Source organism: Schistocerca nitens, chromosome 2 (genome assembly GCF_023898315.1).
Source record: "Schistocerca nitens isolate TAMUIC-IGC-003100 chromosome 2, iqSchNite1.1, whole genome shotgun sequence".
NCBI lineage: Eukaryota > Metazoa > Arthropoda > Insecta > Orthoptera > Acrididae > Schistocerca > Schistocerca nitens.
In genome coordinates, this window is record NC_064615.1 from 641,415,794 (window position 1) to 641,430,856 (window position 15,063).

Sequence of the window (15,063 nt, forward strand, 5' to 3'; positions counted from 1 at the left end):
TACACAATTTTAGAAGTAATTTCTGTGATTCTGCAGAACCTCTTGTTTAGCCAACTGTAGAGTCCTGTGGCTGATCGCAGGGAAATAATATAGGGTGGCGCACGGAAAACCGGCCCCAAGTGCAGACTGCTCGCCCGTGTTGCCTGTTACGAGCAGATAGAACAAACAGACAAACATATAATAATTAGGCAGTGAAGAAATAACAAGCTAATGCAAGCAACAATTGCGAAACAATCGATGACGATGTGTAGAGAGCTGGAGAAGAAAACATGAAAATCTAATGTGATGCGCATGGGCTATAGCTCATGTAGTCTTGTAAACCTGTTGGTGGCTGTTTCCCAGCTTAATAGACCACAAGTGTCTTGTATAAAATTCTTCGTTTCGACTTCCACTACATAGCTAAGCTACGTTGTAAACAATAATCGTTTGCACCCTATATATACTTCAGGTTGTCACTGAGTTCGTAGGCGAAGTAGAGACTTTATGGAAACATAAAATAAAATATGGTTTTCTCATCACACTTGCGTCACATGCTTAGTAAAAATTAGGTTTTTATGTTGCATTATTAAAGTTAATGCAGCAATAATAATAATAATAATAATAATTAAGTTCGCAGTAATAAAGTTTTTGGTTTGAAAGCTCCTTCTGAACAAATGTTTTTGAGATAATAAGTAAATAGGATGTTATGGCAATCTTTGTCTTTTCAAATGGAGAGGCACCACTTTTCCTACTGAGCCAAAATGACCCACAACCAAACTAGCAGGTAATGCAAATTGGAAACAACCGAACATAAAAATAATAAGAGCCTTCCTAAATGTAATGTTTTGTATATGAAAGATACACGAAAATCTTTTTATATGAGTTTTCTTACACTAAAAATTAAGCAAATTATTGAAAGTTATTTGCTAAATCAAGTCGATGAAACCAAAAAATATATGAATAACAAAAAAACTATGTGTCTTCTGCTGTTCATCGATATAATGAAGTGAGCTGATATGCCCTTTTGTTACCTGAAAAGACGTACCTATTACATACAACGTAATTTTTATGTAATTTACGTAACTATAAAATACTTTCTGATTACCAGTCGTGGACGCTGAATAGCCAGAGCCAAGTGCAAGAACAGTTTGGAACACATGTAAAATGGGCGAGCGCCGTGAATGAAACAAACAACTTGATACTGAACTAAATAGGAGTAGTTGGCAGTGGAACTGAGACAGGTGGTCATGCGAAGAACGACGAGTGCAGCCGAGGGAAACCAAGACTGAGACGAGTACACGACCGGGGCTGGAACAAGAACTGCCAAAGTGACCGCCGCGACCGAAGTGAACTAGTGAACTATGAACCGATCGTTCCTCGTTCTCGGGAACTATAAGTAGACCACCGCAACCAAAGTGAACTATGAACCGATCGTTCCTCATTCCCGGGAACTATAAGTAGACCGCTGCGACCGAAGTGAACTATGAACCGATCGTTCCTCGTTCCTGGGAACTATAAGTAGACAGCTGCGACCGAAGTGAACTATGAACCGATCGTTCCTTGGAATTCGTTCCTCAGTCCTTTCGTTCATCTTGGTGAACCGTTCCTTTGCACCTGTTCGTTCGCGAACTACCCATCTCTAATCACTACTAGAAATTTCCATTCCTGTTCCACTCGCAAATAGAGTGAGGGAAAAATGGAAGTCAAAAAACCTATGTACGAGCCCTAATTTCTGGCATTTTATCTTCATGGTTCTTGCATGAAATGTATGTTGACAGCAGTAGAATCATCCTGCAATTGACCTCAGATGCCATTTCTCTAAATTTCTGGAATAGTGCCTCACGAAAAGAGCATCATCTTCCACCTAGGGATTTCCATTTGAATCCATGATGCTTCTTCATAATACTTGTGTGCTGATCATATCTAATAGTAACAAATCTAGCAGCAAGCATATGAATTGCTTCAATGTCTTCCATTAATCTGACATGGTGGGGATACCAAACACTTGAACAGTACTCAAGCATTGGTCTCATTAGCATTCTACACATCATCTCCTTTATTGCTGAGCAACACATTCCCAAAAGTTCTCCCAGTAAAACAAAGTCGAGCATGCACCTTCCCTACTACCACCCTGATGTACTCATTCCATCTCCTATCCCTTGCAATGTTATGCCTAGAAAGTATATAATTGATGTGACTGTGTCAAGCAGCATCCTACTAATGCTGTATTTGAATGGTACAGGATTGTGTGCCGGACCGAACTCAAACTCAGGACCTTTGCATTTCGTGGGCAAGTGCTCTACCATCTGAGCCACCCGAGCATGACTCATGCTCCATCTTCACAGCTTTACTTCCACCAGTACCTCGTCTCCTACTTTTCAAATTTCACAGAAGCTTTCCTGCGAACCTTGCAGAACCAGCACTCCTGGAAGAAAGGATAATGCGGAGATATGGCTTAGCCACAGCCTGGGGGATGTTTCCTGAATGAGATTTTCACTCTGCAGTGGAGTGTGTGCTGATATGAAACTTCCTGGCAGATTAAAACTGTGTGCCGGACCGAGATTCGAACTCAGGACCTTTTCCGTTCGCGGGCAAGTGCTCTACCATCTGAGCTACCCAAAGATGACTCACACCCCATCCACACTGGAGGAAGTAAAGCTGTGGGGACCGGGCATGAGTCGTGCTTGGGTACCTCAGATGGTAGAGCACTTGCCCACGAAAAGCAAAGGTCCAGAGTTCGAGTCTCGGTCCGGCCCACAGTTTAAATCTGCCAGGAAGTTTCATATCAGCGCACATTCCACTGCAGAGTGAAAATCTCATTCTGGTACAGGATTGTCACTTATCAAGGTGAAGCAGCTGTAAGACTCTGTGCTCACATTCAGGATGGCAACTGTTCAAACCCCATATATACATTTTTTGTGTTTTCCCTGAATCACTTATGGTAAATGCTGGGATGAATCCTTTGAAAAGGATATGGCTGATTTTCAGCCCAGTCCAAGCTTATGCTCCATTTTTATTGACATCATTCATGAGACCTTCAATCCTGATATTCCTTGCTTCCTCGAATTGTTTGGCTGATGGTTAATGTTATGTGCTTCATAGTATATATTTGCTGTGGAATACAACAATGTTATCCCAACAAAATATTGTTGTTAATGAGAGTATGCAAAACTTCTATGGTAAATACTTCAGATAGGCATAAATAACAATGGTTATTAGTGTACATAGTACTGAGAGGAACTCGTAGTTGAAGTTTATCCCAGCGTTCACTTCTCCTGATAGATGAAAATCACAGAAGACCCAAATCAGAATTCTACCAGGAATTTGATCAATATTCTTCTCAAAGATATGTCTAGTGTTTTAATGCCTGTAACAATTTGCTTGGGAGGGGGGGCACAACAAAGAAATGAGGAATGACTGTACCAGCTGGATTTGTGGAATGGGGTCACTGTGGCAAGGTTTGTAGGTGGATGTGTCTGACAGCTAGCGGAGTCCTTCTGCCAGGTCATCCGTGCAGTTCAAAGCAACAGTTGTGGAGACTTTGTCTGCAGGTAGGATTATAAGGTCAGGATGAGTTTTTAGATGGTGGACTGTGGTTCTTTCTGTGGCTGTAAGCTTAGTTTGTATGTGGAGGGATTTGGGGAATGATGGTGAGGCAAGGTTTGAGATTAAGAAATTCTGGAAAGTTAATAGTGGGTGATTTGGGCATAGTGGGGGTGGATCACGGTTGGATGGAGGAGTGAACTGAGTTAGGCAGGACTCAACATTGGTCCTTGGTTGAGTCTGATTGGTGGTGAAAAAGTGTTTCCACTGTATGGGCTGGGAGGAGGAGGAAGGCCTTTTACAAGTCCTGGAGTGGGGCAAAAGGCGAGGCCTTTGGAAAGGCTAAGGTTTCTGGAGGAAAGATACATCCCTACCCAACCCCTGCTCCCAACCCCTTACCTTCTGGCTCATACCCCTGTAATAGACCTAGATGCAAGACCTGCTCTATTCATCCTCCCACCACCACCTACTCTAGTCCGGTCACTAACATCACCTATCCCATGAAAAGCGGGGCTACCTGTGAAACCAGTCATGTGGCCTACAAGCTAAGCTGCACTGTGCTGCATTCTATGTAGGCATGACAACCAACAAGCTGTCTGTCCGCATGAATGGCCACCGACAAACTGTGGCCAAGAAACAACTGGACCACCCTGTTGCTGAACATGCTGCCAAACATGATATCCTTCATTTCAATGTCAGCTTCAAAGCCTGTGCCATATGGATCCTTCCCACGAACACCAGCTTTTCTGACTTGGGCAGGTGGTAATTTTCCCTGCAATATACCCTTTGTTCCCGTAACCCTCCGGGCCTGAACCTTCATTAGTCAGTGTCTTCACCCATCCAGCTCCTTCCCTGTTCCCATTCCAGCACTACACAGCCCTCATTCCACCATCGCACACAGTCCTTTCTGTCTCTCCTTTTCTGCTACCCCCTCTTCCCTCCCCACCTCTTCCCTACTGCCTATCTCATCTCCTGACTGTGCATAGCTGCCCTATCCTCTCTCCAACTTGTCCCTGCATGCTCCCCAGCAGCACTTCACTGCCCGCCACCCCTACCCTACTATCCCTCCGCCTCCCTGCCCCAGCGTCCTCCTGACCCCCACTCAGTCACCATTCCAATCGTACACTGGTGCTGCTGCTCGCAGTGTGGCCTCAGTTTCTCGAGACTACAGTCTTGTGTTTGCGAGTTGCGTTTGCATGAGTGTGTGGGTGTGTGTCTGTCATCTATTTTTGATGAAGGCCTTACTGGCGGAAAGCTTTATTTGTGACAGTCTTTTCTTGTCCCTATTTGCGACTCAGTGTCTCCGCTATATGGTGAGTAGCAATTTCCTTTTCATAATATTGTTACATTCCATCTTGGATTTTCGATTGTTTGATTCAACAAACTCACCTGTCATGATTGCAGTGGATATGGATCATCGACTTAGTTTGATGGATCAGTGGAAATTGAGAGGGTAAGAGATGTTCTGCTATGTTATTGGTAAGGATTTCAAAAATTGAAACCATTCACTTAATAGAAAAATCCTGTACCAGCTTGATATATAAATAAACAAGCATATATATTTGTGCATTTGGTAAAGTTGAATGGAAAGGTCATTTTGAGAGTTAGAGCTATCTTTATTATGTACAAAGGTTTATTAAGGAGAATAGTCTGTCATGGTTGTCCTGTTTACTTGCTGGAGGTATTCCTTATGGACGCCATGCTGTAACAAGAACGGTGTTGCCGCACTTGACATCATCACAAGGTCAGCAGTGAGACTCCTGCTCCATAAGTGGCTCCAACTAATATAAGGGATTCTAATATATATTAGAGGGAAATGTGTGGATGGATATGTGTGTGTGTGCGAGTGTATACCCGTCCTTTTTTCCCCCTAAGGTAAGTATTTCCGCTCCCGGGATTGGAATAACTCCTTACCCTCTCCCTTAAAACCCACATCCTTTCGTCTTTCCCTCTCCTTCCCTCTTTCCTGATGAGGCAACAGTTTGTTGCGAAAGCTTGAATTTTGTGTGTATGTTTGTGTTTGTTTGTGTGTCTGTCGACCTGCCAGCACTTTCATTTGGTAAGTCACATCATCTTTGTGGAAACATTCCACTTAGGAAAAATATATCTAAAAACAAAGATGATGTGACTTACCAAATGAAAGTGCTGGCAGATCGACAGACACACAAACAAACACAAACATACACACAAAATTCTAGCTTTCGCAACCAACGGTTGCTTCGTCAGGAAAGAGGGAAGGAGAAGGAAAGATGAAAGGATGTGGGTTTTAAGGGAGAGGGTAAGGAGTCATTCCAATCCCGGGAGCGGAAAGACTTACCTTGGGGGAAAAAGGACAGGTATACACTCGCGCACACACATATCCATCCGCACATACACAAACACAAGCAGACATTTGTAAAGGCAAAGAGTTCGGGCAGAGATGTCAGTCAAGGTGGAAGTACAGAGGCAAAGATGTTGAAAGACAGGTGAGATATGAGCGGCGGCAACTTGAAATTAGCGGAGGTTGAGGCCTGGTGGATAACGGGAATAGAGGATATATTGAAGAGCAAGTTCCCATCTCCGGAGTTCGGATAGGTTGGTGTTAGTGGGAAGTATCCAGATAACCCGGACGGTGTAACACTGTGCCAAGATGTGCTGGCCGTGCACCAAGGCATGTTTAGCCACAGGGTGATCCTCATTACCAACAAACACTGTCTGCCTGTGTCCATTCATGCGAATGGACAGTTTGTTGCTGGTCATTCCCACATAGAATGCGTCACAGTGTAGGCAGGTCAGTTGGTAGATCACGTGGGTGCTTTCACACGTGGCTCTGCCTTTGATTGTGTACACCTTCCGGGTTACAGGACTGGAGTAGGTGGTGGTGGGAGAGTGCATGGGACAGGTTTTACACCGGGGGCGGTTACAAGGGTAGGAGCCAGAGGGTAGGGAAGGTGGTTTGGGGATTTCATAGGGATGAACTAAGAGGTTACGAAGGTTAGGTGGACGGCGGAAAGACACTCTTGGTGGAGTGGGGAGGATTTCATGAAGGATGGATCTCATTTCAGGGCAGGATTTGAGGAAGTCATATCCCTGCTGGAGAGTCACATTCAGAATCTGATCCAGTCCCGGAAAGTATCCTGTCACAAGTGGGGCACTTTTGTGGTTCTTCTGTGGGAGGTTCTGGGTTTGAGAGGATGAGGAAGTGGCTCTGGTTATTTGCTTCTGTACCAGGTCGGGAGGGTAGTTGTGGGATGCGAAAGCTGTTGTCAGGTTGTTGGTGTAATGCTTCAGGGATTCCGGACTGGAGCAGATTCGTTTGCCATGAAGACCTAGGCTGTTGGGAAGGGACCGTTTGATGTGGAATGGGTGGCAGCTGTCGTAATGGAGGTACTGTTGCTTGTTGGTGGGTTTGATGTGGACGGACGTGTGAAGCTGGCCATTGGACAGGTGGAGGTCAACATCAAGGAAGGTGGCATGGGATTTGGAGTAGGACCAGGTGAATCTGATGGAACCAAAGGAGTTGAGGTTGGAGAGGAAATTCTGGAGTTCTTCTTCACTGTGAGTCCAGATCATGAAGATGTCATCAATAAATCTGTACCAAACTTTGGGTTGGCAGGCCTGGGTAACCAAGAAGGCTTCCTCTAAGCGACCCATGAATAGGTTGGCGTACGAAGGGGCCATCCTGGTACCCATGGCTGTTCCCTTTAATTGTTGGTATGTCATGGCTGTTCCCTTTAATTGTTGGTATATATATATATAGGGAAACATTCCACGTGGGAAAAATATATCTAAAAATAAAGATGATGTGACTTACCGAACGAAAGCGCTGGCAGGCCGATAGACACACAAACAAACACACACACACACACAAAATTCAAGCTTTCGCAACAAACTGTTGCCTCATGAGGAAAGAGGGAAGGAGGGGGAAAGACGAGAGGATGTGGGTTTTAAGGGAGAGGGTAAGGAGTCATTCCAATCCCGGGAGCGGAAAGACTTACCTTATGGGAAAAAAGGACAGGTATACACCCGCACACACACACACACACACACACACACACACACACACACACACACATATCCATCCACACATATGGATATGTGTGTGTGTGTGTGCGAGTGTATACCTGTCCTTTTTTCCCCATTAGGTAAGTCTTTCCGCTCCCGGGATTGGAATGACTCCTTACCCTCTCCCTTAAAACCCACATCCTCTCGTCTTTCCCTCTCCTTCCCTATTTCTTGATGATGAGGCAACAGTTTGTTGCGAAAGCTTGAATTTTGTGTGTGTGTTTGTGTTTGTTTGTGTGTCTATCGACCTGCCAGTGCTTAGGGAAACATTCCACGTGGGAATGTCTGCTCGTGTCTATATATGTGTGGATGGATATGTGTGTGTGTGCGAGTGTATACCTGTCCTTTTTTCCCCCTAAGGTAAGTCTTTCCTCTCCCGGGATTGGAATGACTCCTTACCCTCTCCCTTAAAACCCACATCCTTTCGTCTTTCCCTCTCCTTCCCTCTTTCCTGATGAGGCAACAGGTTGTTGCGAAAGCTTGAATTTCGTGTGTATGTTTGTGTTTGTTTGTGTGTCCATCGACCTGCCAGCACTTTCATTTGGTAAGTCACATCATCTTTTTTTTTAGATATATTTTTCCTACGTGGAATGTTTCACTCTATTGTAACCATATCTCCGGAGTTCGGATAGGTTGGTGTTGGTGGGAAGTATCCAGATAACCCGGACGGTGTAACACTGTGCCAAGATGTGCTGGCCGTGCACCAAGGCATGTTTAGCCACAGGGTGATCCTCATTACCAACAAACACTGTCTGCCTGTGTCCATTCATGCGAATGGACAGTTTGTTGCTGGTCATTCCCACATAGAATGCATCACAGTGTAGGCAGGTCAGTTGGTAAATCACGTGGGTGCTTTCACATGTGGCTCTGCCTTTGATCGTGTACACCTTCCGGGTTACAGGACTGGAGTAGGTGGTGGTGGGAGGGTGCATGGGACAGGTTTTACACCGGGGGCGGTTACAAGGATAGGAGCCAGAGGGTAGGGAGGGTGGTTTGGGGATTTCACTCAAAATTCCAATCAACACAACCTGGAACCACAACACCCCAATTCAGTAGTTAACCTTTCCTCCAAACCTCTCTCCCAATCCGAAACCTCTGTCCTATCCAAAGGCCTCACCTTCAGCCCCACTCCCAGATTCAACCAAACAGCCCTCGTCAAAGATTTATTGTCCTACACCCGTACTCTCTGCTGGAAATATCACTTTGCCACGAAGAAAAATGATCTTAATCCTACTCCTAATGATCCAACTCCCCAAAACACCATCCAAATTGAACCCTGCCTGGAACAGTTCCGTCCTCCGTCGCAGCGGGACCCACCTCCTCTTCCTCAAAATCACCCTCTCCAAACCTTCCAGGAATTTCTGACTTCCAGCCTTGCATCTCAATCCTTCTTAAAAAACCTTAATCCTACTCCCAACATCACCACTGCTGAAGCCCAGGCTATCCGTGATCTGAAGGCTGACCGATCCATCGTCATTCTTCCGGCGGACAAGGGTTCCACGACCGTGGTATTTGATCGTCGGGAGTATGTGGCTGAGTGACTGCGTCAGCTTTCAGACAACACCACATACAAAGTTTGCCAAGGTAACCCCATTCCCGGTGTCCAGGCGGAGCTTCAAGGAATCCTCAGAACCTTAGGCCCCCTGCAAAACCTTTCACCTGACTCCATCAACCTCCTGACCCCACCGACACCCCGCACCCCTACCTTCTACCTTCTTCCTAAAATCCACAAACCCAATCATCCCGGCCGCCGCATTGTAGCTGGTTACCAAGCCCCCACAGAACGTATCTCTGCCTACGTAGATCAACACCTTCAACCCATTACATGCAGTCTCCCATCCTTCATCAAAGACACCAACCACTTTCTCGAACTCCTGGAATCCTTACCCAATCTGTTACCCCCGGAAACCATCCTTGTAACCATTGATGCCACTTCCATATACACAAATATTCTGCACTTCCAGGGCCTCGCTGCAATGGAGCACTTCCTTTCACGGCTATCACCTGCCACCCTACCTAAAACCTCTTTCCTCATCACCTTAGCCAGCTTCATCTTGACCCACAACTTCTTCACTTTTGAAGGCCAGACATACCAACAATTAAAGGGAACAGCCATGGGTACCAGGATGGCCCCCTCATACGCCAACCTATTCATGGGTCGCTTAGAGGAAGCCTTCTTGGTTACCCAGGCCTGCCAACCCAAAGTTTGGTACAGATTTATTGATGACATCTTCATGATCTGGACTCACAGTGAAGAAGAACTTCAGAATTTCCTCTCCAACCTCAATTCCTTTGGTTCCATCAGATTCACCTGGTCTTACTCCAAATCCCATGCCACTTTCCTTGACGTTGACCTCCACCTGTCCAATGGCCAGCTTCACACGTCCGTCCACATCAAACCCACCAACAAGCAACAGTACCTGCATTATGACAGCTGCCACCCATTCCACATCAAACGGTCCCTTCCCTACAGCCTAGGTCTTCGTGGCAAACGAATCTGCTCCAGTCCGGAATCCCTGAACCATTACACCAACAACCTGACAACAGCTTTCGCATCTCGCAACTACCCTCCCGACCTGGTACAGAAGCAAATAACCAGAGCCACTTCCTCATCCCCTCGAACCCAGAATCCCCCACAGAAGAACCACAAAAGTGCCCCACTTGTGACAGGATACTTTCCGGGACTGGACCAGACTCTGAATGTGGCTCTCCAGCAGGGATACGACTTCCTCAAATCCTGCCCTGAAATGAGATCCAACCTTCATGAAATCCTCCCCACTCCACCAAGAGTGTCTTTCCGCGGTCCACCTAACCTTCGTAACCTGTTAGTTCATCCCAATGAAATCCCCAAACCACCCTCCCTACCCTCTGGCTCCTATCCTTGTAACCGCCCCCGGTGTAAAACCTGTCCCATGCACCCTCCCACCACCACCACCTACTCCAGTCCTGTAACCCGGAAGGTGTACACGATCAAAGGCAGAGCCACATGTGAAAGCACCCACGTGATTTACCAACTGACCTGCCTACACTGTGATGCATTCTATGTGGGAATGACCAGCAACAAACTGTCCATTCACATGAATGGACACAGGCAGACAGTGTTTGTTGGTAATGAGGATCACCCTGTGGCTAAACATGCCTTGGTGCACGGCCAGCACATCTTGGTACAGTGTTACACCGTCCGGGTTATCTGGATACTTCCCACCAACACCAACCTATCCGAACTCCGGAGATGGGAACTTGCTCTTCAATGTATCCTCTCTTCCCGTTACCCACCAGGCCTCAATCTCCGCTAATTTCAAGTTGCCGCCACTCATACCTCACCTGTCATTCAACATCATCCTCACTTCCGCCTCGACTGACATCTCTGCCCAAACCCTTTGTCTTTAAATATGTTTGCTTGTGTCTGTATATGTGTGGATGGATATGTGTGTGTGCGCGAGTGTATACCTGTCCTTTTTTCCCCCTAAGGTAAGTCTTTCCGCTCCCGGGATTGGAATGACTCCTTACCCTCTCCCTTAAAACCCACATCCTTTCGTCTTTCCGTCTCCTTCCCCTCTTTCCTGATGAGGCAACAGTTTGTTGCGAAAGCTTGAATTTTTTGTGTGTGTTTGTGTTTGTTTGTGTGTCTATCGACTTGCCAGCGCTTTCGTTCGGTAAAACACAGATGATGTGACTTACTGAACGAAAGTGCTGGCAGGTCGATAGACACACAAACACAAACACACACACGAAATTCAAGCTTTCGCAACAATCTGTTGCCTCATCAGGAAAGAGGGAAGGAGAGGAAAAGACGAAAGGATGTGGGTTTTAAGGGAGAGGGTAGGGAGTCATTCCAATCCCGGGAGCAGAAAGACTTACCTTAGGGGGAAAAAAGGACAGGTATACACTCGCGCACACACACACATATCCATTTTTTGGGGGGGGATTGGAGCTGGAAGTGGGAGATTGAGTAGATGGGAGAGACTGGAACTGTATGCAATGAGAGGAGGTTGAGGTTTGCTGGAAAGGTGAGTGAGTTGCCTTTCCGGAGGTGGGAAACCAGGAGATTGGATAGTTTTTTGAGGTGGAGGGTGGCATGCTGTTCTAATTTGCGATTGGCCTGTAGGAGGATGCTCTGGACAGCCGGTGTGGATGTGGGAGAGGAAAGATTGAGGACTTTTATTAAGGATAAGAGTTGACGGGTGTGTTCATTGGCTGAGTTGATGTGTAGGTGAAGGATTAAGTGGGTGAGGGCAATGGATTGTTCAGTTTGGAACTGGTATAGGGACTGATGGAAAGAAGGATTACAGCCAGAGATGGGAACTTGAAGTGTGAGGCCTTTGGTGGTAATGCCAAATGTCAGACAAGCCTGAGAAAATAAAATATGGGAGTGTAATCTGGCTAGGGCGAAGGCATGTTTGCGGAGGGAATGTAAATAAAACTTAATGGGGTCGTTGTGGGGATGTTGTGAGGGTGACATGGTATTAGAAGGTGGAAAGTGTAACATGAGGCTGAAATGAAAATGAAAATAAAAATATATGGCGAGAGATAATGTGAACTAGAAAGCAACTGGAGATCTGGTGTGAAAAAAGGCGAAAAGGTGTTGGTTATGGCTGGGCTATGTTGATCCTGTGGTGAACTGGGGTTGGTAGACAACGATGTGCACAAAGGTTATGTGGTTGTGTTGCCGCCAAAACATGTTAAAGGGTGGAGCAATTCGGGAAAATTTCAAAAAAACTGCATGTAAATGTATTAAAAGGAGTGGTTTAGTGGTGGCAGATTGTGAAAATGAGGCTAACAATTGTCTGACGAAGAAATAATGACATTAAAACCTGTGGGAAGCGGCTAAAAAAGATCAGTGATGTGGGAAAAACGGAAATGGAAAAAAAGCGAAAGTTATTGGAACTAGCCGAAATGGCTGTTTAATAGCTGAAAGGAACTGTTTGTGAACTGGAAATGGTGGATTTTGTAGCAGCAGTATTGTTGAAAGCGGAAAAAAAATTTTTTGGTTATGGTTTGGAAGTGGGTTACGTATTATTGAGTATATATAGGAAGGATAAAATTGTATGGTAGATTCGGTAAAGAGGAGAAGGTGAATACAAAGTGAAACTACTTGCAAAAACAGAAAGAGAAAATAAGATGACAGGAAAGATTTCGAGATGCAACAGTGACAATAACAAACATAATTGTTGGGTTCAAATTAATGATATGAATATAATAGAGGGAAACATTGCACGTGGGAAAAATATATCTAAAAACACAGATGATGTGACTTACCGAACGAAAGTGCTGGCAGGTCGATAGACACACAAACAAACACAAACATACACACGAAATTCTAGCTTTCGCAACAAACTGTTGCCTCATGAGGGAAGAGGGAAGGAGAGGGAAAGATGAAAGGATGTGGGTTTTAAGGGAGAGGGTAAGGAGTCATTCCAATCCCGGGAGCGGAAAGACTTACCTTGGGGGAAAAAAGGACAGGTATACACTCGCACACACACATATCCATCCACACATACACAGACACAAGCAGACATTTGTAAAGGCAAAGAGTTCGGGCAGAGATGTCAGTCGAGGTGGAAGTACAGAGGCAGAGATGTTGAAAGACAGGTGAGATATGAGCGGCGGCAACTTGAAATTAGCGGAGGTTGAGGCCTGGTGGATAACGGGAATAGAGGATATATTGAAGAGCAAGTTCCCATCTCCGGAGTTCGGATAGGTTGGTGTTAGTGGGAAGTATCCAGATAACCCGGACGGTGTAACACTGTGCCAAGATGTGCTGGCCATGCACCAAGGCATGTTTAGCCACAGGGTGATCCTCATTACCAACAAACACTGTCTGCCTGTGTCCATTCATGCGAATGGACAGTTTGTTGCTGGTCATTCCCACATAGATTGCGTCACAGTGTAGGCAGGTCAGTTGGTAGATCACGTGGGTGCTTTCACACGTGGCTCTGCCTTTGATTGTGTACACCTTCCGGGTTACAGGACTGGAGTAGGTGGTGCTGCCACTCTTGTAACCGCCCCCGCTGTAAAACCTGTCCCATGCACCCTCTCACCACAACCTACTCCAGTCCTGTAACCCGGAAGGTGTACACGATCAAAGGCAGAGCCATGTGTGAAAGCACCCACGTGATTTACCAACTGACCTGCCTACACTGTGAAGCTTTCTATGTGGGAATGACGAGCAACAAACTGTCCATTCGCATGAATGGACATAGGCAGACAGTGTTTGTTGGTAATGAGGATCACCCTGTGGCTAAACATGCCTTGGTGCACGGCCAGCACATCTTGGCACAGTGTTACACCGTCCGGGTTATCTGGATACTTCCCACTAACACCAACCTGTCAGAACTCCGGAGATGGGAACTTGCCCTTCAGTATATCCTCTCTTCTCGTTATCCGCCAGGCCTCAACCTCCGCTAATTTCAAGTTGCCGCCGCTCATACCTCACCTGTCTTTCAACATCTTTGCCTCTGTACTTCCACCTTGACTGACATCTCTGCCCGAACTCTTTGCCTTTACAAATGTCTGCATGTGTCTGTGTATGTGCGGATGGATATGTGTGTGTGCGAGCGTATACCTGTCCTTTTTTCCCCCAAGGTAAGTCTTTCCGCTCCCGGGATTGGAATGACTCCTTACCCTCTCCCTTAAAACCCACATCCTTTCATCTTTCCCTCTCCTTCCCTCTTTCCTCATGAGGCAACAGTTTGTTGCGAAAGCTAGAATTTCGTGTGTATGTTTGTGTTTGTTTGTGTGTCTATCGACCTGCCAGCACTTTCGTTCGGTAAGTCACATCATCTTTGTTTTTAGATATATTTTTCCTACGTGGAATGTTTCCCTCTATTATATTCATATATATAATCTTAATGTATTGGAATCTATTTATTCCACTATTTCAAGAGAACAGCAGTTGATTGCAAAATCCATCATTTTATTACAGCAGATCTTGATTGTAATGTAGATCTGCTGTAATAAAATGACAGATTTTGTGATCAATTTTTGTCCGTTGTCTATATTGAATCTGTTTGTAATAGAATTTGGTTTAGTTGGTTGAATGTCATAATCTGAACTGGATGTCAGTCTAAGGTAAAGACACATGCTAATCTCTTGTCTTACGTAGTCAACAAGTAATAAAATCAATTGTACCTCCAAGTTGTTGGAATACTGATTTAGTGATCATTGGCATCAAATCAAGATTTAAGATGATTTCATGTAGTCACTAATTTGACAACTACTACATGGCAGATGTGTAGTTTATTAGTAACACACATATCAACTGAACTCTCACAGACTCTGTTATCTGGGCTGATGGCTCACATTTCTTACCTACCTACCTACCTACCTACCTACCTACCTACCTACCAACCAACCAACCACAGCAGCTTGGACCGCGGCGTTACCCATGGTTAAACAGTTATTTATAAATAGACGTTAATGCCGAAACTCACTATGCACGCATATGCACTATCAGAAAAGCCATCCCTTGTTATATCTTTAAAAGTTCATTATAGG

At 45.4% G+C, this 15,063-nt stretch overlaps 1 protein-coding gene across 1 annotated transcript in view; it reads left to right on the forward strand.

Annotated features, from left to right (window-relative positions):
- LOC126236756 (DNA-directed RNA polymerase, mitochondrial) overlaps positions 1–15,063 on the forward strand; it is a 295,970-nt gene that overhangs the window by 65,007 nt on the left and 215,900 nt on the right. The window lies entirely within an intron of this gene.